The following is a 27,772-nucleotide window of genomic DNA, read 5'->3' on the forward strand; positions in this document are numbered from 1 at the left end:
CTCCTCAGCTCTGGGATTGTTGTGCTATGCCCACACCCCACCTCACTTTTAAATGTGTGTTCGGGGATCCGAACTCAGATCCTCGTGCTTGCAAGTTGATCACTTTGCCAATTGAGCTGCCCCCAGCCCATTTATACCTTGCTAAAAATAGATACATTAAGAAGACAAAAATATTTTATTTTGCAGTGCTGAGCACTGAACCCAAGACCTTGTGCATGGTAAACAAGTGCTCTCCTACTAAGCTAGATTTAATCCTGCTCTTTGAATGGCACAACGAGTAATGTCTTCCCAGTGTACACATGTGAAATCCCACACCCCAAATCAGAGAATTCAGTCTTTTTAATCAAATATAAACCAAGGCCAAACTTTTCTATGATCTTCATTTGCTTTTACATTAGCTCATTCTGTTTTAGTTTCCAGGGAATATTTTCCTTCAAATGTGACAATGTTTTATTAATTCTTTGAGATCTCATATACACAGGTACAACATTTTGGTCAAACTTACCCCACACTTTTCCCTATGTGCTCTCAGATCCATCTCTACTCCCATCTGCCCCAACCCTTCTTGTTCTTGTTCTTTTTCTTGTCCTTGTCCTTGTTCTTCTTCTTCTTCTTCTTCTTCTTCTTCTTCTTCTTCTTCTTCTTCTTCTTCTTCTTCTTCTTCTTCTTCTTCTTCTTCTTCCTTCTTCTTCTTCTTCTTCTTCTTCTTCTTCTTCTTCTTCTTCTTCTTCTTGTGCTTCTTTCTTCTTCTTGTTCCTGTTGTTGTTCTTCTTTTTTCTTCTTCATCTTGTTCTTCTCATTCTTTTTCTTCCTCCTCCTCTTCTTCTTCATAACACCCAGGTCCAATTTATATAGCCCATATTCTCAAGGAAGTGGGACCATCCATTAGATTATGGTGGATTTACCAGAGCCACACCCTTAAAATGAGTCTCTTTTTCCCAGAATCCATCTATTCACTGAAGCTCCTCAATTAGGAGCGAGAGTGGTGGTATTCCCCTCCATCCTCCATACTGGACTGTTGACTGGATTGACTGAGTACCGGCCTTATACAGGTCTTGTGCAGACAATCACAACTTCTTCGAGCTTGTGAGTCAGAAGACACAGTCCTCAAAGTTGGGCTCTTACAACTTTTATTTTCTGTTTTATGATTTACTCATTTTTATTTTATACTTATGAATGTTTTGCCAGCTTGCATAACTGTGCACCACATGCATGCAGTGCCTGAGGAAGCCAGAAGAGGGCATAAGATTCCTTGTAACTGGAATTGAAGTGGTGATGAGCTGCAGTGTAGGTGCTGGGAGCTGGGTCTGGGCCGTGTGCAAGACCAGCAAGTTCTCTTAACCAACTGAGCCATCTCTCTACCTCTTCCTACAATCTTTTGCCTCTTTTTCGGGATGTTCCCTGAGTCTTGCTTTGTAGGGGGTGATACAAATGTCATATTCGTGACAAGACACAGATAATTATTCTTTCACTTCAACCAGCCGCAAGTTAACCACAAGCGCTTTTTAGATAGATGTCAGTGGACTGAGTTCCGTCTTTTAATTGATGGCTTACCTACTGTGATGGCTGTCAAGTTGCTGCACCTTCAAAGAGGGAACATACACTGGCTCTCTCAGATTGGCCTGTAGGTGCGTTTGCTGGGGGCATTTCCTTGACTGATGATTGGTGTGGAAGAACCTAGCCCACTGTGGGCAGTACCATACTTAGGCAGATAGGCCTGAGATGTTAAAACAGGATAGCGGAATGTAAACCTTGAAGTAAGCCAGTGAGCAGTGTTCTTTCATGGTCTCTGCTTCAGTTCCTGCTTCCGGGTTCCTGCCTTGCCTTCCTTCCATGACAAACTACAACAGTAAGTCCAATAAGCCCTTCCCTCCACAAGTTGTGTTTGGTCAGTGTTTTATCACAGCAATGGAGAAATAAAGTAGGACACCTACTATAAGTGATGCCACCTGTCCAGTTTGAGTTCTGTTGGTGTGACAAACACCACGACCAAAAGCAACTCAAGGAAGAAAGGGCTTATTTTATCTTGTAGATTATAGGCTGCCATGAAAGAAAGCCAGGGCAGGAACCTAGAGGCAGGAGCTGAAGCAGGACCATGGAGGAGCCCTGCTGTATGACTTGCTCTCAGTCACACACTCCCTCCAGCAAGGCCATGCGCCCCCCCCCCTCCATCCAGCTCCTCCATAAACAGCACCACCAGCTGGCAGCCAAGTATTCAGTACTACAGCCTATGTGGGTCATCTCTCATTCCAACATGCCACCCACAGACGATTGAGTTTGATATGATGCTGTATTCTGTTTTAAGAGGCAGCTTATCAGGGACGTGAGCAGTGCTTGGTTTAATATTTGAACTTGTCCAACAAGCTAAGAAGTGATAGTACTCCACATCCAAAAGTGCACATGCTCCCTGGGAAACTCCAGGCATCTGACCAGCATGTGCATTACAAGTTTTGAAAACTGCTGAAAAATCACGAAGCATGAGTCTGAAAGATTAGAGATTGATTAGTCCAATGGGAACAGAGGAAAGAGTAAACACAGGACCAGAATGGGTATCGCAAAAAGAAAGAAAGAAAGAAAGAAAGAAAGAAAGAAAGAAAGAAAGACTAAAACAAGTTGGTTCTTTGAAAAATAGTGACAAAATAAATAATCCTCTGGCAGTATTTTGAAAATAAAAGAATGTTCAAGAACCAAATATAAATGGAGCCACTTCGACATGACAGAGTAGCTATGATGGACTTTATGCAATACATTGGAAAACACAGAATATGGCTCACTGGGGCTGAGGGGGTGAAAGGGTTGCAAGAAGCTTGGAATTGTTAATGAAGAAGTTAAAGGGTTACCTCTTAAATAGAGCAGACAAACAGTGCTGTTCTGTGCCCATAGGGTTTCACAATGGAGTCTAGTAATAAGCATTCAAAGAAGCAGCTTCTGCCTCATGCAGACTTCTTCAAAGGACAAATAAACAGACTATACACTTTCATATCAGAATCATGTAAGGCCGGCAAACTATGAACTGGTCTTGCTTTTTAAGTAGATGCACATAGCCTAAATCAAATACATCAGTGCATTAGGGAAATGTATTGTGACCGTGCTGAACTTATCCCTGGAATTTAGTGATAGCTAGTTTAATAGAATTAATATTACAAATTAGAGTAGCAACCTAATACAATCTCACAGATAGTATTTCAAAGGTCATGGTTTTCTATTAAAAAATAACTCTTTTATGATTCTTTGTGAGTTTCATATCATGCATCCAGTCCCACTCATATCTGGTCTTCACCCTTGCAACCTACACACACACACACACACACGCACACACACACACACACACACACACACACACACACACACATAATGTCATTGTGGAAGCTTTAGAATGTCACAGTGTGCCCATACTCTATCCCTCTGACCACACATCTTCACCTGCAAATTTTCATTGCAATGAGTCATTGGTCTGGTTCTGTGACCCATCAATATTGGATCCTCCCTGGGACTCCTCCTGGCTTTTCTATCGTTGCTCCGTGTCATCGAGATCCTGCAACTTTGCATCAGCAGGCCTGGCCTTTTCGTAAATCCCAACAATTCACAGATGATACAGATTTTTGGGTAAGCCAACTCAGAGCCCTGGATCTAGGCCTGGGCGGTAACTGAGCTAGCTGGTCAACGTGCCAGCTCTTCTTTACACACACCACCAGGGGGAGTTCTCCAGCACCACTCCAGCTAGGCCACCCAATGCCACCATGGGCAGGAGGCAGGGTCAACTCTTCTCTCACGCCCTTGGGGCTGGCTCACCCTCACCCATGCCTTCAGAGTCAGCACTACTGTGCTGCCAAGTCAAGGTGTGGGGTCCACTTTCCCAAGTGCTGCAGCCAGGGGCATGGCTAGCTCCTCCACTCTCACACCCAAAGTGCTGGTTTACCTGTGCCTTCACCATCATGGCCAGTTCCCCTGTGTTGCCCAGGTGAGATGCAGGGCTTACTTTTCTAAGTGCTACAGCCAATGAGGGGGAAGCTCTCCCACTCATGTGCTCTCAGAGACAACTCTCCCAACTACTGCAGGTGGCAAGGGAGGAGGGGGAAAGGATATCCCTGAACCCACACTAGCTATCCCATGCTCTTGCCTTTGGGGCTGGCTCACCTTCGACCCCTCCACCAGGGACAGCTCTACTGTGCTGCCCAGGTGAGGAGCAGGGCCAGCTCTCCCACTCTCATGACCACCTTTGGGCCAGCTCTCCAACTGCCACAGGTGTCAAGGTGCAAGGAAGGGAGGGCATCACCCTGCACCCATGCCACCTCAGGGCAGAGGAGTGTCAGGGCCAGCTCTCCTAAGCTCTTGTCCTTGGGGCTGGATCACCTGTACCCTGACTCCCACCAGGATCAGCTCTGCTGTGCAGTCCAGGGGAGGTTCAGGGCCCATTCTCCCTACTGCTGCAGCTGATGAGGGGCACAATTATATCTCTCACGCTCATGACCCTGTGGGTCGTTTTCCGAGCCCGTCTCTCTCTCTCTCTCTCTCTCTCTCTCTCTCTCTCTCTCTCTCTCTCTCTCTCTCTCTCTCTCTCTCTCTCACATCTGTCCACTTCATACTTGCACATTGTGGTGGTTCTGGCAGCAGGTTCGTCACGCAGCTGGCAGGCCTCTGAGTGATGATATGTTGACAAGCAGGTGTCTTTGGCCTGCCTGTGCTGTGTGCCAGAGGGCGGGTCTATGGGTGGTGTGGCAGTCCGCAGGTCTCGGTCTGTCTTCCACCTCCCTCACTGTGCTGCATGGTGGTTGGTGGAGTGCTGCGTGTCTATGGTCCAGCTCTACAGTGGGGTGGAGCGCAGGTCTGTGGGCATCTTCCTCCACCTGCACTGCATAACATGGCTGAACACAGATCTCTTGTCTGACTTCCTCCTCCCTCCCTGCATTGCCTAGCTTTGACTTGATTTGCTTTTCATGTGTCCTAGGCATAAAACAGTTTTGGTCACCCGAGGCAGGCATCAAGCTAGGATGAGCAAAGGACTGTCATTTGCTTTGCTCCTGACTAATATAAGAACACCACCACCACCAATCCACTTAAAAAAAAAGATTTACTTATTATATATATATACAGTTCGCATTAGAACACATTATAGATGGTTGTGATCCACCATGTGGTTTCTGAGAACTGAACTCAGGACCTCTGGAAGAGCAGTCAGTGCTCTTAACCACTGAGCCATCTCTCCAGCCCCTCCACTTTTTTTTTTTTGAGACAGTGTTTTACCATGAATCACAAACTGGCCTTAACTTTTTGTTTGTTTGTTTGTTTGTAATTCTCTTGTTTTGTTTCTTTTTCTTTTTCTTTTCAGCTGCTGTTTATTGACATTCAGGTGGGCACTATAGCTACCGAATAGAACATAGAGGACGGAGTATCTGCAGTGACAGTGGAGTGGAGTACACAAGGAGGGGTGGGGGAGGGCAGGCTTGTTGGCAAAGCAAGTCAGGGCCAAGGTCAAAGATTATCTACACTGGAACCCTCAAGCCATGCAGCACAGTGAGGGAGGTGGAAGACAGACAGACCTGCGGACTGCCATGCCACCCAAGCCCCTACTCTTGCTGTTTCCTGATTCCAAAGGCTGGAGTTCTCTGGGTAGCTTGTAATAGGAACAAAATACACAGAGAAGTTGCTGCCGTTTTGTGGCAGTTTCCAATTGTGCATTCCTCCTTCACTCCTGGCTCTGGTGGGGCCTTGACAGACAGTTGGGCTGGATTCTATGTTTCAGAGGCCTTGGTTTTCCCTTGTGTCCGGGCCCACCAGCACCACACTATGACCCAGAGTGAGCACTACAAGCGTTGCTAGCCTAATGGATGGGATTGGGGAGGGATGGGACAGGGGCTAGAAGAGGGACTCCAGAGGGCCATCAAGGCACAGGCACGACACGCATGATGTTGGTGAAGCCAGAGCCAGGGTGCCAGCCGGTCTGCACAATGACCACATCTCCCTTCTTGAAGAAGCCTCGGACCTTGCCAACATTCATGGCCAAGTGTACACGCAGGTCAAAGTCCTCCGCCTAGGCATCCTTGCACAGCACAGGGAAGATGCAGCGGTACAGATGGGCCTGGGGAGCTGTCTGGGTATTGCGATGATGACGGGAGCCGCTTGGTGAGCACTCCTGCCAGGTTGGTGGGCAGGATAATGGCCCCACTGCAACACTTGATGGAGGCCTCCACAGAGCCCACAGCGGCAGCTCTGTGGGGTCGCTGGTTAACGGGAGTTCCTCAAGTAACTGCAAGTGGTAGATGGCAGCCTCTGCCTCATGGGCAATCAGGTGCTGCATGCGCACAGCCTCGGGAGGGCCTTTCACTTTGGCTGTTTCTCCAGACAGCACGATGCAGTCTGCTCCATCTAGGTCTGTGTTGGCCACATCACTGCCCCCAGCATGGGTAGGGACGCTGTTTCGTGATCATTCTCTCACGCATCAGGGTGGCCTGGATGTCAGGCTTCCTAGCTCGGTTTGCCCAATCATCATCTTCTGAGCCGGAAAGACCTCCTCTGCAGGAATATCTCAGTGCCTAGGTCACCAGGAGTCACCGCAATCCCATCCTTGGCCTCCATGGTTCTCAGTTTTGTAGGTGTTCGGGTGCTCTTGCCCTTTCCTTCCCAGGGCCTTCCTAACCTCATGCACATGGGCTGCCTTGCAGATGAGAGACACAAACGCCATGTCTACACCCTGCTCCACTCCAAACTTCAGATCCTGGCTGTCCTTTTCTGACACAGCAGAGAGGTGCACAGCAGCTCTGGAGACGTCCATCCCCTTCTTGCTGCCCAAGGAGCCACCACTCGCCACCCCTGTCACCAGGAAGTCAGCACCTTTTTCCTTCACCTGAAATGAGCCATCATCCACCTAGACCTTGCTGCCCACCTCCACCACCGCGATGATGTTCTTATAATCCAGCCACAGGATGTTCTCGTCACACCTTTCGACGTACGCGTCGCCAAAGGTGTTCCTCAGGGTGGCTCCCTTCTTCAGCTCCACTTCAGCAGTGCCTCTGCCCTTGATGAATCCAGTCTGCATCTCAGGTCCCTCCGTGTCCAGAGCCACCACAACAGGCCAGTAGAGGATTAGATCAGATGCAAAGCTCTCTGTGGCTGTCCATATGTTCTTGGTGGTCTCTACATGGTGATCGAGAGTTCTATGAGAGACATTCAGACGAGCCACATTCATTCCAGACTTAATAATTTTCTTCAGGAAAAGCAGGACTAGTGGTACAAATGATGCCAGTGTTGTGGGCTGTGATAGGTGCGGAGTCAATGTCCAGGCAGCACATGTGTTCCAAGAAAGTGCCAGCCACAACTGCAGGGAACTGCTGGGTCTGAAGGAAGGAAGTCCCTGCTTTGCTGTGTGGCTTTAGTATGGTTCCTGAAGTCCCTGGGCATGCTCAAGATCCTGCTGAGATATTTAGATCAGATGTTTGCAGAGTCAGGATGCATCGCTGCAGTGCCAATTCTCCTGTTTCTGCTTCCAAACCGTATCTAACAGTTCCATCTAAGAAACATCGTCCTGAAAATTAGGAAGAAGATGCAATATCTGCTACTTCCCACTTCTGTGTGGTGCTTACATGCAAAACAGGTAAGAGAGAGAGGACTGGGAAGGAAGACAAAGCTGCTTGTCATTAAAAAAAAAAAAAGCCATGTTGGAAGAAACAACAAAACTATAGCCAGTGATTACAAATTTTAACTCATGTATAAGGTCAGTGTGCTATAGACTATCGCATGTATGTAATCTAATCAATAACATGATAGACTACATTGTGGCTTATTTATGAATTGGGTACTGTTGAACAACGGAAAGAAATTTATTAAATCAGCTTGTATCTCCCTGATAAAACACATGGAGTTCTGAAAAGCAAACCGCAAGAAACTATTTGCATTACCAAAAGTGTCACAATGTACTTCGGAGCCATAGGAATCTCTCAGAAGAGTGGCAGCTCTGAGGACGGGGTACAGAAAAGAGGTGAAGGGTTCATACTTTGCAGAGCTCAGTGTTTGTGAGGGCTGGAGTGAGGTTCAGTGAAGACTGCTCATTCATGGGGCCCTTCATTCAAAGCCCAGCTCCACTGCAAAGAAAGCAGGGTGTGTGTGTGTGTGTGTGTGTGTGTGTGTGTGTGTGTGTGTGTGTGTGTGAGAGAGAGAGAGAGAGAGAGAGAGAGAGAGAGAGAGAGAGAGAGAGAGAAACAGACAGACAGACAGAGACACAGAGGCAGAGACATAGAGAGAAGAGAGAGACAGAGAGAGAAGAGAGAGACAGAGAGAGGAGAGAGACAGAGAGAGAGAAGAGAGAGAGACACACAGAGAGATACAAAGAGACACACACACAGAGAGACAGAGAGAGAGAAGAGAGACAAAGAGAGAGAGAGAGAGAGAGAGAGAGAGAGAGAGAGAGAGAGAGAGAGAGAGAGAGAAGAGATGAGGTGAAAATGGCAAAATGATAATGTTTCATTCCTGTGTATATTTAACAGAGAAATCCAGCACATCCCTCATTCTAGTTTGGGGAAAGAGACCACCGAAGAAAGGGAGAAAAACAAAAACATAAAAAAAATGAAGAAATTTCAATGTCAAGTTTATTGTCCTGGACTTTGTGGATAATGCTGCAGAAGCCGGTGACGGGGTAGCCGGGACAGAGTGCCTTGGCTATCTTCTGGGTTCCATTACTTGTGAATCTCCCTTGAAATGTCCTTCCCATAATAAAACACAAGCACCAGAAGATAAATGAGCTGGTGCCTTGTGGCAAGAACAATAGAAAGAAAATGCAAGGTGTTGCAGTCTGGGCGAGCCAGGAGGGAGGCAGAGGCCCCCAGGTTTGCAGAGCCAGAAGAGGCTTGTTCCTTCTAGAATCGTGTTCTTTTTTTTTTTTTTTTCATTTTTCCCTAAGTGATTAATTTCCTTCTCCCTCTGCTTTGTTGGAACATCATACCATAAACGGTGATGGTTGGATGCAACCCTAACCTTTCTTACGAGTGGATGGGACTTCTAAAGGTCAGCTGCTCTGGCTGTGTGTCCCCTGGGAAGGGACACCCCAGTAACAAGGCAGATACACTTTCTTTATGAAAACCAGTTTAAAAGGAATAGCCCTCTCTGAGTGCTGGACTGCAGGTCTGAGGAATCCTTCCTATCTGGAACATTCTTCCTCGTGTCTAACCTGATTTCCTCGCCCTGCAGTTCTGTTTGGTTCCCAAATAAGACTGGGTGGCATTGAAATTCCACTGAATCTGCCTTTTAATAGCACAGGGCTCTGGATCACGCAGAGGAATCACCCCAAAGCTCTGACTCTTCCGAAATAACTTGCTTATGGGGCTAGAGACGAGTGGAAACGACAAATTGGATTCTATCTAGAGAAGAGCACGTGTCAGGGTCTGAGCACACTGCATTGACATGAGCTGGGGGTATGTTGAGGCTTGCGGCTATGCAGAACCTGCTGGAAATGGAAAGTGGAAATTACACAGGAGACTCTGGGAGTAGTAAATTAGTGTTAGAGAGGATTTACATTAAAAACTTGCTTAGGAAGTATTAAGCTACACGGGTAGAGTTTAGGCAAAGGAGCGTTGCCTCTAGTGCAAATCTAAGATGAACAGCATCCTAGCCCAGTTTGCTAGAAACTGCAGAGAGGAAAAGGGTTTGTACCTCTGACATGGTTGAAGTTTAGGTTTGAGAAGAGGATGTTTCTGTTACAGTTTGTTCACTAAGATTGCCACCAATTAAGGGCCATTCCCACAGCAAAAGGAAGCAGCCCAGTTTGCAGTTGGCCATTAAGGACCATGGCACTGGAAGGACAGAATAAGCCTCTACCAGGCAGTGTGTAGTGGTTGGCCCTGGGTCACAGCCACACAGTAAATCCTGGGTCACCACTAAGTCCTGTTCTCTTATCAGAAAGAGTGTATTCTAGCTGGCTGCATGGCTGTGGTCCTCTTATCAGGAAGAACATAATTCTACCAGGGGGACAAGATGACCCTGGGTGACAACACTGGTGAACCCTAAACATTATTGTGTCAATATCTTTGCAGTGTACATCTCCCATTTGTTCAAAATAGCCAAACTTGCAGTTTTCCATCTCTGAAAAGACATGTTTTTGTGGCTGGGACCTAACAGACTTACAGATGACAACAGATGTGGGGTATAAAGCCTAAGATCTAAATATACTGCTAAAAATGTCTGTTTGGGGCTGGTTTTTCTTTGGACATTAGCCAAAACTGGACAGACATTGTTATTATTATTTGACTTTTTATTTATTTACTGATTCATTTTTAAAAAATGTTTTTCATGAAAAAGTGGTTTTTTTTTCTTCCCTGAGTGTTTGGAATAAATTCTGACTTGGGGGTGTGCGTGGGGTGGGGTGTGCCACTCTACATCAGAGTGGGATGCTGGAATGACTCAGCTCACAGGACACTCTGAGACATTATGATACTTACCGCTAGGACAATGGCCTGGTCACAGGGACAACAAAAGGGCCTCTGTGAGATGAGAAATAACAACTGAAAAGGAAAGAAGAACAACACGACATGCTCCTGAGAGGTGACCTTGGAAGTGGGCTCCGTGCCCCCTCTTTGCTCAGTTGTTTCCTTCTGTGCTTTTCTGCCTTGCCAATGACTTTTTAAAAAATAAATGTCCCCTAACGTGTCGTCGTATAGTTCTAGAACAGCACACTATAGTGTGTGTAGAACTGGGCTCCAGTCAGGAGATGTGCTGGGCTCTATTCCTTCCTCTGATTAGCTGAATGACCTTGGGAACCATCCGTATCTCAAGAGGACTGCAGTACCAATGGTTAGATTAGAGGCCCTTGGCCTTGTCCCCAAGCTCTGGGTTTTGTTTCATTTTCTCCTTTATTTAAAGCTGGGGGCTTTGTATTCAGAGTTAGCTATAGGTTAATGATGCTCCATGTTGTACCCAGAGCAAACTTTTTTCATGGTATTGTCAGAGGGTTACCCTTGCTGTAGACAAGAGAGTCTGCTCAGGCCTGGGAGCTTTGATGCATGTTCTCGATCCATGCTTGATTCTTGAGTGTGTATTGGAGCCTCAGCTCCTTTCTACCTTGACAGGGATAATTCCTAGGAAAGCTGGAAGAGAAATATTCATCAAGCCGTGATGCTAGAGGCTCTCATGTGTCGGCTCCTGAATCACGGTTCTTACTTTCTCTGTTCCGATGCTTTGACACCTACCTGTGCCTTGTGAGCCCTGGAAGAACTGCCTCTCTCAAGACAGCAAACAGCCTGCTCACGACCATGCCAGTCAAAAACAGGCCCCGCCCTGGTACTCACATTTTAGACTCTTCTATTATGCACTTGCACACTTCAGGCCATTGTCAACTGCTGTACTCTCCCCAGGGCAAGAACAATTAGGGTCAATGTCTTATCCCAGATCTACTAGCCAGTTGTAAGCAGTCTCTTCCTCCATCCCTTCCTTCCATCAGGAACACAAAAAGCTTCCCCTTCCTCTCTCCCCGCCCTTTTCTCTCTCATGTATTTTCACAGTCCCAAGGCTCCTCTCTGTGTCTTCTTTTGAGAGGGGCAAGCCTAGATTAGCAACCAGGGACTATGCTTGGCTTGTGTTACACACAGTTGTAATAATGTACTTAGTCTAGAACCTGTGCCTGCATGTACTTTGTACCCACATCCCACTTTGAATAACGCACCTAGCAACATGTTAGCAACCTGTGACCCCTACCTGCATCCAGCTGCACACACGTTCTACTCTGGGCAACGCATCGTGGTTCTCTGTCCCATATAGGCCATCAAACTTAGAGAATTCTATTTAGTCATACTATGCTTATGTCTAGCCAAGAAAGGAGAGTAGGATGGCTGATCTGGCCTAAACTGGTTTTGGGTACATACACAATAAGGTAAACTTTGTCTTCAAAGTGAACTGTTAGGGAGAATCTTTTAGTTACCCCCTCATATTTATGCACAACTGGAAATGCATATGACTAAAAACCAAATACATTACAGCGGGCAAAGATTTACCTAGTCTAAGCCTGTCATTCAAAATAATGAACTGTTTACTATGCCATTTAATAACCAAACTTTTCCTTCTTTTATACCCTGTGAAAGGAAGACCCACATAATAATTGGGGACCTATGAGGACTCATGGAGCTCGCTGTCAATATTGACAGCACATTTCCTTCTAGCCTATACTATGCTTTGAGTTAAGAATTCTTGTTAGTTTGTAAGCTGTACATACCTTCATTTCATTCTTTAAAAAAAAAGATTTATTTATCTATTTATTATGTATAGAGTTCCCTGACTGCATGTACACCTGCGGGTCAGAAGAGGGCACCAGATCTCATTATAGATGGTTGTGAGCCACCATATGGTTGCTGGGAATTGAACTCAGGACCTCTGGAGGAGCAGTTAGTGCCCTGAACCTCTGAGCGGTCTCTCTAGTCCACCCCTTTATTTCATTCTTAAATGCCCAGTCCAGTCACAATGTGACATGACATGCGCTCGTGCTTTTGTGCCCCCCCCTTTTCTCTTAACAAAAACAAGCCACCTCTGCAATGGCCAGCATTTCCCATCAGCTGGCCTTGTCACTCCTAGGTGATAAGATCTTCTGAGAACACAAGGGCTTCTCAGTACCTGGGAAGTGGAGTTTCAGAAACAAGCAAACTCCTGCCAGGTTAAGTGACAAAAAAACAAACAGACCACAAGAAGAGAGCTTGGATCTGAAGCCACACTAGTAGCTGCAGTGCTCCTCTGCGGTAGCCAAGTGTTGCAGTGAGGAAGGATCCTCGGCATCCTCTGATGGTGGGTGTGCTGTGGCTGCCCTTCAGAATCCAAGACTTTGGAGACAAAACAAAGCTTCCAGTCTCTCACATAATATTCTGCAGATTTGCAAACGCCCACCCACCTCCTCCCATTTACTGAAGTCATTTAGATTGCCTTTATACCCAATACAGTGTAAGTGTCATCTGAATGGTCTCCATGCTTTGCTGTTTAGGGCAGCACAACAAAGGAAAACAAAGTCTGCATGTTCAGTTCTCTTTCTGGATGCCTTCAGAACCTGTAGGCATGGAAGGAAGATCTCCTGACTCATTCCACATCCACCTTCTACCTTTATAGAGGTAGCATTCTCTGCAGAGTTTTTAAATTTGTTTTTCTCCTTGCTTTTATTTTTAATTAATTAGCAAATTAATTAATTAATGATAAAGTTTCACTAGCTAGGCCAGGCTGACCTGGATAGAACTCATGATCCTCTGCCTCAGCTACCCTGGTGCTGAGATTGTGTCACACCTGTCAGTCCTTTGCCTCTCTTTCCTTAAACAACAGAGTTTGGCTTCATTGTCACGAGTGGCATCTTCGCTCTTTATAACATCTTTGTTATTTGTCAGTCATCCTCATCCTCACCATCATCCTCACCATCTTCCTCCTTCTCATCACCATCCTCCTTCTCCTCCTCATCACCATCATAATCACCATCCTCCTCCTCATCATCATTGTCATTATCAGTATCCTCATCACCACCATCACCACCATCATCGTCATCCTCACCATCATCATCTCTAGCCACCCAGCGAGTCCTCATGAGGCATGAATGACTGTGATCTGCAGCACAGTGACCCCTGCCAGAGGCCCCTGTAATAACCACAGTCGACCTTACAATCGCCTCCCTCACAGAGGCTCACTCTCCCAGGTACTGTACAAAGCCCTCTCACCCCAACCTATCCCACCCATTGCATTTTCTCCTGCACCCCTCAGCAGTGCTCAGAGACATGCGACTATTTCCTCCATTTTCATAGTAAGAAAACTAAAAAGCCAGCAAGGGAAGTAAGGCATGGGCCAGAATGTCATGGTAAGGAAGTGGTTACAGTGCGAAAGCAGAGCTCCCATTTCAAAGAGGACAGGAGGCAGTGCATTTCAGAGTTGAGTATGAATGACCATGGCCCAGGAACACAGATTTAGGTCACCCTGAATTCCATGTTCCAGTGTGGAAGCAGTTTCATGAAGTTTTTTATAGTAACAGAACAAAGGAAATAACAAATCAAGACATTTTTCAAATGTACTGGTAGAAACATCAGAGAGGCAGGTCAGGGAAAAGCAGAGAGATCTCATCTCTGGACCTCAGGTGCTGTCCAGAACATCCTTCGCTTTTGGGTTGGTGGAAGGTAGAATCTGCTAAGTTAACACATTCAAAAAGGTTTTTCCCCCTGTTGTCACAAGATGTTATGTCTGACACAAAAACAGGCAAGGAATGGGTTTTAGCGGGATAAAGCTAGCCTGAGATCAACTGTACTCAGGCTCTGGATCTGCAACATTCCAACCTCACCCCTTCACTCCAACCTCACATCCAGCCCGCAACATCAACCTGGACCTGCAACATTCCAACCCCACTCCATCACTGCAGGCCTAATCCGTCAGTCAGCTCTTGCAGACATGGCTTCTTTCCAGGAATTCTCATCTGCCACGTGGATCCCCCGCTCGGAGGATCTGACTCTAAAGTTCACTCTCTGTGCCATGTCTCTAACTCGAACAGGTGATGAGCTTCCAAGCCCGCTCACTTGGAGAGGTGGCCTATGGCCAGAGACTCTGAACCTCCCTTATGCTCCCCATACTCCCAGAGGGTACTTTCGCTGTGTCCACAAACCCTTCAAGCAGGGGTCACCTGGGATGTGGCATTGCCAGTGTGCAGCAGGTCCTCGCCCTGCTGCTCATGGATGGACGCCTGGGACTCCTTCGTTGTTCATTTCTAAACAGTGTCAATTCTGCAGCCGTTGTGCTGAGGCTCAGTGGCCCCTGAAGAATGTGTAAGGCAGAGAGGAGGTTTGAAGGTCTGAGGTCTGAAGATGTCAGGCCGAGCTCTGCAGCAGGGACTGGAGTGCCTCGCCACTGGATGAACGAAGTTTCAGCAAAATGCCGAGACACCAGGGCATCATCGGACCTGTCCTTTTTCATGGAAGATTTGATAAAGTGCAGGAAAACACGGAGGTGGGTGGGTGGGTGAGTAGGAGTGGGACCCATGGGGAGGGGAGTGGGAGTGGGACCCCATCCTTGGAGGAGATTTGCTGCTGACTTGTACATGAGAAAAAAAAACCACTTCTCTGTTCTCTCTCAGTGCAGGAGAGGCTTTGTGGACTGAGGAAAGGATGCTGAATGTGGATCAATGATTTGCAAACGCATCCTCTGGGAGTCATCCCATGCCACTTCACAAGTCATTGGAGGCGCGAGGTTCTATTTTATTTCCTCCCTGGAAAGAAAACTACAATGAGCATCCAACATCCACATCTTCGTCCCCAAGCAGAAGATGGACAACTTGGTGTCCCACCGACGAGTGTCTTCTTCCCCAGGGGCAGCTGGTTCTCCACGCTTCTCCAGGACTCTAGAGCAAGAGGATGGTATTGGCCAAGGGACCTGCTTCACAAAGCCAATGGCCACCGCTCCTCTTCCTCCAGCCAGCTGGGGAAATCTCCCATGAACGCCTCGCACTTTGCCTCCACATTCAAACAGCTTCCAGGCTGTGTGCTGCTTCTCTTGTGAAGTTGGACTATGTGAGCCTCTACAGCAGCTGAACTGACTCACAGCTCCTCCCCGTGTTCAAAGCCGCTGTCACTCCTTGGGTTTGTCCACACACTTTTGCCAAAAGCCCACAGCTCAGTCCCCATCTTCTCCTGTTTTCCAGACAGATGTCCCTTCCTGATGCCATCTCTGAGCTTTCTTCCTTTTCTGCAAATTCCCAGCACCTTCCAGGGCTTGCTGCTGTCAGATCAGCTCTTCCAAACTTTTGGGAGAGTTTCTTTACAGCAAGGTTTCTTCCTCCCCTTCCAGCATCTGGATTAGTACTTTATATTTTAATGGAGACACCATAAATATCAAACTAGCACATAAACTGTCCTCTATATTTTCCAATTGGCTTTGACACCCAGTCATTTCTACACAAATCAAGCAACTTTTATGCAAAGTCCCAGGGCATGAAACTGAGAGTCAGAGAGCTTAACTGCTTTCCCAAGGTTCCCAGGGTTAAGAAAACCATCCGGGTTATTTTGCACATCATCAGGGTGGCAGTGGCATCACCTGTGATCAAAGCCAGCAAGCTGGACAATTTAGAAGAGGGCACTGGAAGAGCCGGGGGGACAAGGCTGGTTTAAACAGTGTCCTGAGAGATAGTGAATTATCAGGGAGGAGGGCAGAATGTGGTGACATAGGTGGAAACTGAGGCATGCAGGTAGGAACTGTTCTCTCCACCCAACTGGGACAGCTCACAGGCTCAGAGGGACTTTCTCAGCACATATTAACTAAAGAGAGAAAGGGAGGAGAAATAAGTGGGATGGAGGCTGTGAATTTCAGAGTATAGCATCACGTCCAGATTTGCTAGAAGTACACAATGATTTTTTTTTTTACCAGTGTTAGAGATTAACCAGCTAGCCCGTGTGTGACTTTTCTACATAGAAGGACAAGTGGCTCCTGGTAGAGACAAGGCATGTGCTCCATTCAGTGCTGCAGAGGGGACAGAGTTATCTAGGGCCATTGTACTTATCATCTTCCTCCTAAACGTGCATCTGCAGCAAATGCTGCCTGGATGCTGACAGGCAAGATGCTCAATGTTGGGGCGTCATAGAAGTTGGCTTTGCCCTCTGCTGAGCCACCCTGTCCAGGCCATTTCTGGAGGATTCTAATGAACATAAAAACTGTATTAATCTGGGGAGAAAAAAAAAGCATGAACTAGGGGTCAAGAGACATGAGTTCTAGCCCCAGAACTCTTGCAAACAGATCTCTCAGGAGGCTGTCAAAGTCAGAATGGGACATACCTGTTCCAGAGGGGACCAGACAAACCAGAGTGCTTGGTTTCATTGCTGCTACATTCAGGAATCAGGAACCTGGAAAAACATGCTGACAAGCTCAGCCTATGGAAGCTGCGATACCATCTGGGGTCAGGAAGAGATTCTATCCAAATGCCAAGTGTGGGGGTTGAGTGTGTGTGGCACTCCACTGTCACAGGGTCTAAGAGCCCCTATGGGTCCTGAGGACAGCTTCCCAGCGGGTATTAAAAGAGACTGGGGTCTTTGGAGGGTGTGGAACAATGCTAAAATGTGAGCCTTCTGTTCTGGCATTTTGGAAAATGCCTGGAAAATTTGAAATGTATTCAGAGGTAGAGGGGACATAGTGTCATGGGATCCAGACCCCATTGCTCACCTTCAGCAGTGACTGACTGAAAGCCAGTCTTGTTTGCTTTACATTCAGGGTCACACCTGTTTCCTGATCCCCAAATCCACAGGCTTTTAGGAGAACAAATCTGAGCCATTATGTCACTGTGCCCATAATTACATCTGAAAGCACCAATTTCAAAAAACAACCTTGGCACAGTCAGATACAAGCTTAGCCCAGTCCACATATGACATGATAAGACCAGCCTTCCACAGTCTCTAACTGCCCCCAGTTGCATTTGATATTTGATCAATTTGAGCTAGAATTTATGATTATAATAATAAATGGAAACACTGAGAAAAGATGATAAGAGGCAAAGGGCCGGAACTGCAAGAGTGTGTCTCCTATGTATGACGGACGCTGCACTCATGAAATCTTTGGTTTTCTGTACCCCATATTTCACATTTTCACAGTGTCAAAGTTCACTGAATGGCAGTCGAATCATACACAGCTTCAGTTCCATGGGCTTTAGTTCACTGACTATGGCAAATGTAAACTCTTTGTTCCATTTCATTAAAAAAAATTCTCTCGTGTATTATATCCCACCCAATGTTTCCCCCCTTCCCTCCTCCCAGACTCTTCCCCCAAGCTCCCCTCTCCTCAAGACCCACTTGCCTTTGATTCCTTCAGAAAATAGCAGGCCTCCCCATGAGGCCTGTATAAATATATTACAACTAAACACTGCCTAACAAGGTGTGGTAAGACCAGGCACAAACCATCACATCAAGGCTGGACAAGGAAACCCGGTAGGAGGAAAAGGGTCTCACAAGAAGGCAAAAGAGTCAAGGGCAGCTCCCCTCCTATTGTTAGGACTCCCACAAGAGCACCAAGCTACTCCGCTATGACATATATGCAGAGCACCTAGGTCAGACCCTTACAGGCTCCCTGATCTCTGAGAATCCCCATGACCCCTCTGGTTCCCCCAGTGCTTCCTCCCCCTCCTCTCCAAGGCTCCCCATGCTCCACTGCATGTTTGCCTGTGGGACTCTGCATCTGCTCCCATTGGTTGCTGGATGAAGCCTTTCTGGTCTCTTTGATGATGGTTCTTCTAGGCTCTGGTCCCAGAGCACATTATAGGCAGTACAAACTGTAGGTCGGAGGTTTTGTGGCTGGGTTGGTGTCCCTAGTCCTTCCATTTGAGGCCTTGCCTGGTCACAGAAGATGACCAGTTCAGGTTCTGTGTCTCCCATTACGAGGAGTCTTAGCTAGGGTCACTGTCAGAGACTCCATGCGTTTCCATTGCGCTAGGTTCCCACCTTGCCTCTGAATGCCCCCAAATTCCAGTTGTTTCTTCCAGTGCTTTCTCTCTTCCTCCCCTGCATCTGATCACTACTGTCCCCAACCCTACCCTGAGGTCACCAGGGAAATCTGTTCTAGGTCCCCTTGACATGGAGATTCTTGTGTCCCTCCTTAAGCCCTCCTTGCTACTTAGCCTCTCTGGTTCTGTGGCCTGTAGCATGATTGCCCTTTACTTTGCAGCTAATATCCACTTACAAGTGGCAGTCATGAAATCCTAACAGTATGGTCACCTTAACAAGACATGCACAATTACAACATCAGTTAATGTGACAACATGAGCGAGAGAAATTTCTTAGGGCCCCACTCCTACCTAGATCAAGAGCTGTAGGCAACCTATGGCTGCTGAGACAAGCATTCTGATTCCAGTGGTCACAGTGCGATGTATTTATATGTAAATATTAAATACAAATTAAAGTAAACCAGTCATGAATTTGAGAGTAAGTGGGGGAGGGCATAGGAGGATTTAGAGGGGGAAGGGAAGGGATGTACATAACACAAATATAGTGCTCATGTATGAAATTCTCAAAAAATAACTTTAAACACAAAAATTTATCATCTATTATTCATAAACAGAAAAATAACAAGAAAAGGCCCAAGGAAGCACATCAATCCATATATTTAAAATGCTAGTAAGTAGCAAAAGATGATCAAGAAAAATTACATCACAGTTGGACTTATCAGAAGCTAACTGAAGAGGAAAAAAAGTTAGAAAGATTTAAAGCAAAAGGGAAAATGACAAATCACGTACAAAGGAGCAACAATAAGGCTAACGTTAGAATTTCCAGCAGACAAGATGGAGCCCAAAGAAAACGGCCTGGAGTCTATACGTTCTAAGAGCGCTTGGAGAGTGAGGGTGAAGATACATGGAGACACAAAAAGTAAAGTAAAAACTTGCACAGAAGAATGTACTTCAGGAAAAAGAAACATGACCTCTACATAGAAGTATTAAGATTCAAGGGAGAATGGAGGACAGAAATAATCGAAATGGAAAGTCTCCATACAGCATACCGGAGGCAGAGGCAGGAGGATTGCTGGGATGGTGTTGCCTGGACTAAGAGAGCTCGTGTCTTTATACACGCCCGCATCCATCCGTCTATTTATCTGTGAGTGGCACAGCAAATGTGAGGTGGTTTCTGAGACAGAAGTGCAACATTGGTGCGTGAATGACCAAAAATGGATTAAGGAGGTACAAACTATTCACAATGAGGGCGTGACTACAAATGAGGAATTAGAATATAATAAAAATGCCATTAGAAACTTGAATAAAACAAATCCTAAAATCGAGTCTTCTTAAGAAATTTAGAGTATTAAAAATAAAAGCAAATCCAAAAAGAAACAGACACTTTGATTAAGGTAATTCCCTTAATGTAACCATCAAGTTAATAGTTTTAGATTTTTCTCATAAAGTCATCATCAGGCTTAGCTGGTTTTGCTAATGTGTGCCGCAAGAATTTAATGAAAAACTCTGTACAAAGCCATTCATCATGCACCCACGGAAGATGAAAGAGAAGATAGTCCTACCAATCCTATGGATCTAGTGTGACTTTGATACCTTATCTGGCAAGCACACTTGGGAAAGGAAAATAGATGCTACCCATCTTTTGTGTTAATTTTAAAAGCTTAACTTTACATCTAACAGCTAATTAATTTGTGAGTATGCATCTGCCTGACTGTGTCTGCATGTGTACGGGTGGTGGGGGGTGGGGTGGGCACCTGTGTACTTGCATGGAGGTCCTCAGAGGTGCCAAGTGTCCTTCTCTGTTGCTCTCTGCCTCTTCCCGTGAGGCAGGGTCTCTCCCTGAATCTTGGGCTCATCTTTTCCCAGCTGGACTGGAAGCCAATGAGCCTCAGCCGTTGTTCCTGTCCCCTCCTGCATGGGAGCTGAAGTGACAGGCACATGTGAGATGTCCAGCTCGTGACATGGGTGCATGCAGCAAGCACACTTAACTGTTGGGCCAGCATCTCTCCAACCTCTTAGAGTGAGTGACGTTTTGAGCACAGACATGGGAAATAAAATCACAAGTTGGGGTTATGTGAAGAATCCAGGGGTTGTTTAGAAGAATTCAGGGGTTGTTTAACAACAGAGGAAATAAAATTCAAAGTAAAAGGGCAATTCAAAATCGAGTGCTATGGGTTTAACGGGCCGTGCCTCTTGACTCTCTAAAGAGATACGAGGTTGGGACACATGGAGCAGTTTCCCGAGATGGCAGGAGAGTTGAGGATTCAAACCCCTTGGGGAGACAATAGTTTTAGAGCGGAGGAAAGAGATGAGGAGAGCTGTTTTCTGGATGTTAGTAGAGTGTGACTTATCTCCCCCGGGTATGTCTTTCTCTGTAAATGAGAATACTAGGGTGTCTTCTGAGAGCAAGGAACTAGATGGAAGGTCATTTCAGAAATGAGTAGACGTTTGGGAGTTAAAGCAGGTTTTTTAGGGAGACCCTCACAGCAGGGGAGTTCAAGGCCAATGCCAAATCTTAACCTGCTGGTGGTTCCTCTTCTCTGAGCTAATTCTGGCTCTGAGGTCTGAGTGAGCCACGAGTCCAAGACTGCAGGAGACCTGGGACATGAGCTCTTAGGATACCTGCAGGTGTTGGTCAGAGGCAGAGACTGGGCGTGGCACTCGGGAAACCCAGTCACAGTGACACTGCTTGTGAAGTACCGACAGAAAGCTGCTTCACAGTTCGGGAGTGAACAAACAAACACACGCGGCTAAGTTAATTACTGAAATAGATGGGCTGTGTCATCTCTCAGGCTGCCAAGGAAAAAGCTCTCTTCCTGACAACAATAGGCACGGCTGTCCCAGCAGTGCTGAGAGATGCTGAGATCTGGGGGGAACTGCTGAGCTGGTTGCCTCTGCAGAGCAGAGAGGTTGTGCTGGGCCCGTGTGCTCCTTTGCGTAAGCGATGGAGATGGAATTCATCTGTCCAAGCAAAAGTATTTAATTTTGTTGTGCTGCAGCCTATAAAATATTTACATTGTTATTCCACATAAACACACTGCTTACCTCCGATTTCATCTCTGCCCCCATGCACTTTAGATAAGAGCTGGGCTCCTGACAGCACCAGCCAGGCCAACAGTTAGGTGAAAGACTAGGAGACATCGTGGCTCCTAGAACCCCCAATTCATTGTCTTTAGGTGAGATTGACCCAAATTAGTCCATAAAGAGGCCTGTCTCCTAAGACTGAGACATTCAGGGGGACAGAAGGGTAGGCGTTTTCCCTCATTTGCATGAAAGTTCAGAATAGCCTGCTTTCTTCATTCTCTGACTAATATGCGTTTGCTAGAAGGCCTAGATGAAAGGGGAAATGTTGGGAGCACTGACAGGGTCTCTCAGTTCCAGATGCCAGAGAGATTAAAGTAGTGTGGGGTAGATAGAGAAAGGTTTATGAGTCAGCTGGGGCTCGGTGACCCCAGGCTTAACACACACACACACACACACACACACACACACACACCTGGATAGACTAAAGACACCATTTTGTACCACTCAGAATACCTTAATATTCTTCTTATTTGGTAATAACCAATGCTTGCTGCCCCTCCCTGCAACAACGTGTTACTTATTTATTTATATTAATGGTGTGTGTGTGTGTGTGTGTGTGTGTGTGTGTGTGTGTGTGTGTCTGTGTGTGTCTGTGTGTCTGTGTGTTTTGTAGATGCATGAATGCTGTAACAGATGTGATAATCATAGAGCAACTTGACAGTCCTTACCTTCTGCTGTGGGACTCAGGCCTCAAACTCAAGTGGTCAGGCTTGTGTCGAAATTGCTTTTTCTTCTGGAGTCATCTTGCAAACCTACTGGAGAGTTTATGTGAGACCTAAAGAATCGTTTCTAACCGAGGGCCCTGGAAGCATAGGACACAACACAATGGTGAAGGTCTAAAACTGCTTCTTGCTGAACGGCCAGCACTGTCAGAACTCTGCCTCCTTTCGCTGTCTGCTTTCTCTCATTGAGACCTGGATGTAAATTCTCTGTGACACTCTGAGGTATATTCTAGAGTGGACTGCCAGGGGCGCAAGGCTATCACAGCTCCTTCCTCATCTTCCATCTCCCTCCTGCCTGGCTCTGTCATTTTGCTGCTCAGTGGCAGCTCTGCCTGAGTGTGCTTCCACCGCATTGACTGATTCATCCCCCACACAGAGGCAACTCTACTCTTGCTTTCTCTCCTTCATCAACTACACCCTTTTCTTCTCTCCTTCCTGCCCGAGACTTTGACCCCCACAGCACTTGCACAGTGCTGCAGCATCCAATCAGGGCAGCTCTGCCCTGCCCTGCCTGTCTCTAGCACCTGCTAGGTCACTTCAGATTGCTATATGTACTTGCCCACTTTTACACACTGTCATTTAGACAAGGCTCATCTACTCAGGGGGATGTGACAGGAAAGAAGGGTCAGACTTGGTTTGGAGAGTAATGAATTGAATGGTATTCGATTTTTCTTTTCATCTTTGTTTTATTACATTAGCATTAATTAAATGTATAGCTAAACCTGGTATTTATTTATGGATTCATATACTATATAAGTAAAATGTATGTCACAAAAAGGTGGGAGAGAATAGTTCATGAGAAGATTGTAGTAGTTTGAAGTCAAGACAATATAATTGCTCTTCTAAATGATTGAGAAAAAAAAATACACAATGGGCTGGCCAGATGGCTCAGAGGGGGAGATGCCTCCTTCCAAGCCTGGTGACCTGGGTTCCATCCTTGGGACTTATACACATGGTGGAAGCAAAGACCTGGGTCCTGAAAGTTGTCATCTGACCACCATGCGTGTGCCACAATAGATAAGTGTAATGTTGTTAAGACACCAGTATCTAAAACATACCAAAGCCACTCTAGACATCATCAAAATCATTCCCGTGGTCTGCCTGGTGTCAGCCAACAGGGCTAACTATTGGCTAGGTTGCATCTGGAAGCCAATCAATTTATGCTATTAGGTTGTAATGTTTGTCATTGTGGCTGTGACTGATCTGTTACATACGGAAAAGTGATGGTTTGGGGTGTCATCCCGGGTAGTTGGCAAGACCCTAGAGTGATGAATTTCAGTGCTCAGGTCACATGTAAAACAAGCTCTATGCTCTCAGTCATGTGTGTAACTACTCACCGGGGATGGATGTCTGAGTTATTTAATATCACCATTTCAGAAGGTCCAACATGGGGTTGAGAGCGATAGCTGTATACGTACAACTATATTGCCATGAATGCCACTGCACACTTAGTGTGTTTTACTTCTGTGTTGGGAAAAACTTACAGCATTCAAAAACATACAACCTAAACACAAATATTGGAGAGATAAGTTCAGAAAATGCCCCCCACCTCTCATGCACACACAAACAGGTGAGAGGGAGAGAGACAGAGGGAGAGGGAGGACAAATGACTGTAGTGTCCCGTTTGATGGCTTCAAATATGGCACAAGGTTCTCCAAGGTCAATAAAGTAATGAACTCAGCTTCCAGACCCACAGTGGCTACACTGTGAAAACACCCAGTCTTTACTGGATTCAGGGATGTGTCTAATACCCAGGATGGGATTTTTTTTTCCAGAAATCTTTATGAGAGGAGTCACTGTGGCGGACGACGCCTTCCACAAAGTCACGGCAGTAGTTGTTACCAGAGTAAATAGGACCCTTGCTTCCACTGTACCACCTTGCGAACTGAAGACAAAAAGACAATTCTTGCAGCCACACAAGCTGTGCTGTCTTCTGTGAGATCATTGGTGGCCTGGAGTGACCCAAGGCCAGCTTCTCAGAGGGTGCTTTGTCTGTAAGGCGTTCTACGGTGGCGGACATGTCTGTTCACTGTAAGATGCAGTTGCCAACAGCCACATGTGACTGTGAGGCTTTTCCTGCAGCCTTGGGGGTGAAGAACAGAAGTTCAGCTCTGACCTAACCTTACTTAAATATGGCTATGTGGCTAAAGCCAATGGGTGACGGATAGCAAGAAACAGTCTCAAGTACACATCCTAGGGATGAGCTCTCAGGGGCACATTTCTTGTGGCTGAGTTTACTAACATACAGGGCTGAGAGAGAATCCAACGCAGAAACAATTTCTGCCTCTGAAAACATTTCTGAACCATGGGATGGGTGGGTCAAAGGTTAAAGGTCACAGGGCGATGTATTCTTTCCTCAAAGGCTTTGAAAGACTAGCACTCCATACCATGCTTATTGCTTATTTAGCATCAATATTTGTTTGTTTGTTTGTTTGTTCGAGACAGACGCTGTCCTGGAACTTGTATCCCAGGCTGGTTTTGAACTTGAAGCAAGCCTCCTGCCTCCATCACCAGAGTGTTGAGATTACATGTATGAATTACCACACCTTTCTCAGATTACGTACTTTTTGTTTCAGATTGACGCTCTGTGTTCTGTGCTGCTATGACAGAAATCTTAGTCTTGGTCATTTATAAAATATTGAAGCTGATTTGGCTCACAGGACTGGAGGGTGGAAAGCTCCCAACAACACACATTTTAGAAGGAAATGGAGCTAGAACTTGACACTGATTATCCCAACAGTAGCATGTGGGTGAGGGCTTTTGTCATGTAGCATGTCCAAGGTCAAAGAAGTACCCCCCAAAAAGAAAGAATCAAAGCAGCCATACTCTTTGTGCTGGTTAGTCTTGTGTTAACTCCACAGCAGCTGAAGTCACTTGGGAAGATGGAATCTCAGTTCAGAAACGCTTTTATCAGACTGGCCTATAAGCAAACCTGTAGGGGAATTTTCTTGATTGATGGTTGATACTGGAAGGTCCAGCCCACTGTGGGTGGTGTCACCCCTAGGTAAGTGGCCCTGGGTTGTATAAACAAGCAAGAGCCTCAGAGCAAGCCAGTAAGCAGCATTCTTTTATTGCCTCTTCCTCAGTTCCTGCCTCTAAGTTCCCATCTCAAGCTCCAGCCCTGACTTCCCTCAGTGAGGGAGTGGAGTGGGATTTTCGAATTGTAGGATGAAATAAACCCTGTATGCCCTGTATGCCGCTGTCTTTATCACAGCATTAGAAAGCAAACCAGGACACAGTTATTCAGCACTGTGTTTTGCATGCAAAACACTGGCTCTAATACTGAGAACATTTCCAGTCCCAAACTCACCTTTTTATCCTTAACCTACTCTTGTAGTAACTAGTCCATTCATAAATAGCAGCATCAGCCCATTCATGAATAGCAGCAGCATCCCATTCACGAAGGTAGAACTCTCAGGATCTACAAGGTTTCACCTCTCAATACTCTTCCCACAGCCACGAACTTCAACAGTTCTTTTGGAGGTGACTTCAAGCCACAGCAGAAATGATAATCTATGTCCTCATGCTCTGACTTTTTAAATGCTTTTCAGAGGTCTGCATCCTTTTAACATTTCTTTTAAAAATTTATCAATACATTTAGCTTCCTTTTCTAGTCAACACTTGAGATACTTTTTTTTTTTTTTAGAAAAAAAAAGTCACAGAACACACACATCCTGGGTGTGCTCTTACTAAGGCCTTCAGTGCCTTTTTGGAATTGTTTGAACATCCCTCTTTCATATTTTCATTCTTCCCATTCTCATTGATGGATGATTTCTTCAAATGGGAAATGGTCAAGAGAGAAGCTGGCATTATCATAGGGACCGTTCTGAGGGCGCCAATAGTGTCCTGCAGGGGTAGAAGCCAACATGTAGCTCAGCACAAGTTGCAAAAGGTTTCTCTAGCATGCCCCCAGGGAAGTCAAGATGGAGCTGTGGAAGAGACAGGGAGTGAGGGAGGGGGTTGCTGGGGAGAGAAAGGACTCTCGAGTTTCCACTTAGAACGGCATCAGAGTGCACTGTAAGTTCTTCTCATGGATGTGGCAGCTAGTCCTCATTATCAATTTGGCTAGTTTTAGAATCTATCTACACAGCTGTGGGTGTATCTGTGGGAATGTTTCCAGGAAGGCTTAAACGAGGATGGAAGACCAACTTAGTAGAGAAACAGATGATTCCAGGCGTCAGATCCTTCTGGATTTGTCCTGGTCCATGGGATAACGTTACCATGGCAATGGGCTGCATACCTTCTAGACGATGTGGCCTGACACAGCAAGGGCCCTCACCCCTTCCTAATCTACCATTTTTTTTCCATTATTCCCAGGGCCTGTCTTCCACCTTCCATGAGATCTTTTCATCTGCCTGTCACGAGATAACACCACTGCAGACATACAGTGGAAAACTCAAGAGCTCTCAGGTCTCCTTTGGTTTTCCAGACTCATTTGCCCCCTTCAGGTAGCCATGCATTCATACCTCTCCTCACCTCATTGCCCACATCATCACAGTGAGAACGGTCCCTTGCTCCTCTTGAACTGCAGTTGATCGAGCTGCATGATGGATAGCCCTGCTTGTTGCCCCTAGAGATCCCACACCATCGCAGATCCTATTTGTCTTGCGGACCTTCGCTTATGCTCTCTCTTCTATTTCCCACTCATTCCTCTGCATTTAAGCATCCCAAGACGCTTCTACTGTATTGGTTACTTTTCTAGGCGCTGTGACAAAATAATTAACCAAAGCAACTTCAGCCAGAAGAGTTTTATTTTGGCTCATGGTTTATGGCGATGCAATCTGGTCCAGCCTGGTGTGGAAGGCATGGTGGCAGGAAATGTCAGCAAGTAGAGAGTGATGGGTGCCGGTGTTTTATTTGCTTCATTTATTTCTTCCTCCGACTCTTTCACTCATCCGGGAACCTTAGCTCATGGGACGATGCTACCCGCAATTCTTAGTTGATCTTCTCTCGTCCATTAAAGCCTCTCGAGAAACCTTCTCACAGACGTTCAAGGTGGCTCTCTTCTGGGTGACTCGAAAACTAGTCAAGATGACCACATCATACTTATACATATATTGTATACATACACTTGACCCCTTCATACTTATACATATATTTTTAAAAGGTGAACTTCCATATGCGTTCCTCCCGTCCCTCTTCTGCTCTGTGGTTCCAAGCTTCTTCAAACAGTGCCAACTGACTGTGACATCTCCCCATGGCTCCACTCCCTTCACTAGTACAGTTGACATCTTCACCCAAACTGCTGTGTCAACCAAAATAACCAGCGCCTGGGTGGTAGCTACCTCTTGCTGTGTCTCTTACCTTGCCGGATATCCAGAAGTGCCCCTATTTCCATTATATGCTCCTTTCAAGGATGCTCAAGCCAGAGACCTAGGAGCTGTCTCACCTGCCGTACTGGACACTGATCGGTTCCTCTCCGGTGTGTTGTTCTTTCTTTGTCATAGTGCTCTGAAGCACCTAGTTTCATGGCTTAGATGGGACGAACCCCATTCTGTCTCTAGAGTAGAATCATAGTTTCCTTTCATCTAATCAGGACATCCAACCTCCCTGACTGCAG

General features: G+C 46.2%; 1 pseudogene across 1 annotated transcript; it reads right to left on the reverse strand.

Moving 5' to 3' along the window:
- Window positions 1-5,848: 5,848 nt before the first annotated feature.
- LOC311587963 (pyruvate kinase PKM-like) lies at window positions 5,849-27,550 on the reverse strand (annotated as a pseudogene). Its single transcript has 2 exons — window positions 27,517-27,550; window positions 5,849-7,390 (listed from the first exon to the last, which is right to left on the reverse strand). The product of its transcript is annotated as a pyruvate kinase PKM-like (transcript).
- Between the last annotated feature and the right edge of the window lie 222 nt (window positions 27,551-27,772).

Source organism: Acomys minous, assembly GCF_964271855.1.
Source record: "Acomys minous genome assembly, chromosome: 17".
Taxonomy (NCBI): domain Eukaryota; kingdom Metazoa; phylum Chordata; class Mammalia; order Rodentia; family Muridae; genus Acomys; species Acomys minous.